We start from the raw sequence: 3,655 nt of genomic DNA, 5'->3' as shown, positions 1-3,655 counted from the left end.
CAGCAAATAAGGTTGGGGTTGCAGCCTCTGGTATGTCTGTATCACAGTCCATGTGTGGGATTTTTTTGCTAGAGCTGTTTTATCCAATGATAATGAATTCTGTTTTATTGCTTTGTTGACCACAGATTTAAAGCCGGAGTAGGTAGGAGCAGTATACCAGGCCTCCTCAAGCTGCAAAGCCGAGAGCGAAGCCTTCAGAACTTTGAAGATTGAATTATTAAGCCTGGCTTAGTTTTCAATCTCTACCCAGCAATTGTGAGCGAGTGTGCTGTCCTCAGCGTTCCTCATCCTCCAATAGTACTTGACTAGTGCGCCTTGTCTATCGGGGATCTGGTTTCTTAGACCGTATTCTAGTCGAATTTGAGCTTGCGGGATGTGACGGGGGATTGCAAACAATTTCTTGAAAAGGATTGATTGTGCTAGGTTCAGCCCAGTGGCCCGGTGGCAGTGGGCTGACCGGTAAACGCTTGGAGAGCTCGTCACCATTTCCCTGCACTCCGCCCCCGCTGATTACAAGCGTAGGCGCTATTATGTTTGCACTGCATTTTTAAATTGCCACTAACTTTTCTTCAAAGTTTGTGCAGGTTCTTACCTAATTCTGCTTTCAGAGGTGGGTTGCTAGCTTGGGTCGGCGTGTTTGCGGGCTCCCAGCGGCAGCGTGCGCCATCTTTGGTTGGGCTGACTTTCCATCCCAGCCCTGCCCCTCCACCACCGCTCCGCCCCTATTTAGGAGCGCGATCCTCTCCCCCTTCGTGTTTGCCAGTGGCCCGGTGGCAGTGGGCTGACCGGTAAACACTTGGAGAGCTCGTCACCATTTCCCTGCACTCCGCCCCCGCTGATTACGAGCGTAGGCGCTATTATGTTTGCACTGCATTTTTAAATTGCCACTAACTTTTCTTCAAAGTTTGTGCAGGTTCTTACCTAATTCTGCTTTCAGAGGTGGGTTGCTAGCTTGGGTTGGCGTGTTTGCGGGCTCCCAGCGGCAGCGTGCGCCATCTTTGGTTGGGCTGACTTTCCATCCCAGCCCTGCCCCTCCACCACCGCTCCGCCCCTATTAAATCGGGCAGTATGTGTCAGCGCAGCGGGCGCGACGAAGGCGCGCCGGAGTTGCGCCTGAGTTAAGCCCGTCTGCGCCCGTCCGCGGCCGACCGGGGCTAGGGGCACGAGACGCTGCCTGTTTAATTATGTATCCGCCAGCCCAACTATGCTCCTATTGGGCCCCAGGAGTCATTGACCCCCTAGTAACTACTTACCTGAGACAGCTCGGTCTATTTACCCCCCCTCCTCATCGTCCTCCCACGATCTCTCCACATTTAGTTTTATCACCCACAATGTCTTCTATCACCCTCCCACCCCCATCAGTCCCTCCTGTTCCGCTATGTAGTACCTCAGCCACGCTCCTAAACACTAGGTCTGCGGTCAATCATCAGTACGAGCTATTTGATTACATCGATACCCATGAACCAGACCTCTTATGTCTAACTGAGACCTGGTTCAAGGCTGACTCCCTACCCAACGTGTTAGCTGCATTGCCCCCACTATATTCCGCCATTCGAGCGGACCGTCCAGAGGGCAAACGGGGTGGTGGAGTGGCCCTAATAGCTCGGACGGATTTCAGCTTTCAGATTCTCCCTTCCCCACCTATCCCTGACGTAGACTATCTCGTAGCCCGCTCGACCCTTCATCAGGCACCCCTCACTTTTGTCCTAATCTACCGCCCCCCTCAACCAACCCCTTCTTTTCTCCCAAGTATTCAGGCTCTCCTGGCTACTCTGGTGATTAACAACTCATCAGTACTAGTCTTAGGGGACCTAAATTTCTGGCCCAATGACCCTGCTGAGAGTCTCCAATTTAAAGAGTTCACTGATCTTATGATCACTTTGAATTTTTCATCGCTCATTCAAAGTTCCACCCACATACATGGTCATATGTTGGATCAAATCTGGGCATTAAACATTCCATCTACATCCCCTACAATATCCCCGTGCTCTTGGTCAGATCATTCCATCATTACCTTCTCCCTCGCATTGACCCCGATGGCCAAACCCCCGCTCCCCAAAAACACCTGGGTCAGGAAATGGGGCAAAACCGACATGCCCTCTCTCTGTTCAACCTTGGCCAAAACTAGTCCCGACCTTGCAGGCCTCGCAGCTACTTCCCAACTGGCCGCTATTAACAACTGGCTGACCCTGGCGGGTGATGAGTTCGCCCCCCTGAGGCGGCTTACAGTCAAGCGGGCCCATGCCAATCGATGGTTTACTCCAGACCTAAAAGGAAAGAAATTAGCTGCAAGGAGAGCCGAGCGAGCTTGGAGAAGAACCTATAGTCCCGCGCTAAAGACAACCTATTTGTCTGTCTTAAAAACCTATAAAAAGGGCATTCTTGAGGCCAAAACCGAGTTCTATACGAGCAGGATAATGGCAGCAGAGTCCCACTCGAAGGAAATCTTCTCCACGGTCCATGAACTGGCATTATCCAGCAGAGCTACGGCTATTATTCCCCCCTCTCAGTCCCTCTGTAACTCGCTCAACGAGTTCTTTATTGACAAAGTTGCCAAAATCAAATTTAACATCTCCCCGCCTTCCCCTACATTTGTCAATCCCTCCCCGCCCCCCACGGCCCCTAAACTAAATTTCATTCCACTGTTAACCAATGACACACTTCCCCCGCTGCTTCATCGGGTTAAATCGGGCTTCCCCTGGATTTTGCCCCAGCCCATATTCTTAGGGAAATCTACCTAGCTTGCCCTACCCCACCTTTGACTCTTCTCAATGATTCGCTAAGGAAAGGAATTGTCCCCAGTCTACACAAATCAGCGGTTGTTATACCCATCATTAAAAAATCTGACGCCGATTCATCCTCCCCCTCCAACTACCGCCCCATCTCCCTTCTGCCTTATCTAGCAAAAGTCCTTGAAACCCACGTCACGACTACCTTAAGCACCCATGTAGAGACTAATCATTGCCTCTCCCCTTGTCAAGCTGGCTTTCGCCCCCTGCACTCCACGGAGAAGGTGGTAATCTCGGTAATAGACGAGCTGCGTGAAGGTATTGACATCAACCTTCCGCAAGCCCTGATCCTATTGGACCTGTCCGCCGCCTTTGACACGGTGGACCACTCCATCCTCCTTAACCGTGTCAGGGCGGCGGGCATAGTAGGCTTGGCCTTCTCATGGATTGAGTCCTTCCTAGCAGGGAGGGCTCAAGCGGTCCACTTGGCCGATTTCACTGCGGCCCCCTGTAAGGTGGAGTGCGGGGTTCCTCAGGGCTCATCACTCTCCCCTCTCTTATTTAACTTATACATTTACCCCCTCATTTTTTCGTTACAAAAGCTGGAGGTCATGGTGTTTACTTACGCCGATGACCTCCAGCTAATCTTCAACCTTTCCCATTCTTCCTCATCTGCTCTTAACGTCCAGACAGTTATGACATTTATTCAGGATTGGATGAACTGCAACCACCTCAAACTCAACCCGGACAAGACCGAGTTGGTCTTGACCGGAGGTGGTTGCAGCCCGTGGTCTCCTTCCTGCTGGCCTCTGTCACTTGGTGTCCCCCCTCTTCCCGTACCTAAAGTCAAAACTCTTGAGATTCTCCTTAACTCACAACTTTCTGTCCACTCACAAGTTGGTTCAGTGGTTTCCTCTTGCTTTTTT

The sequence above is a fragment of the Triturus cristatus genome, chromosome 4_1, assembly GCF_964204655.1.
Source record: "Triturus cristatus chromosome 4_1, aTriCri1.1, whole genome shotgun sequence".
In the NCBI taxonomy this organism is placed as follows: Eukaryota; Metazoa; Chordata; class Amphibia; order Caudata; family Salamandridae; genus Triturus; species Triturus cristatus.
This window is presented reverse-complemented; position numbering follows the sequence as displayed.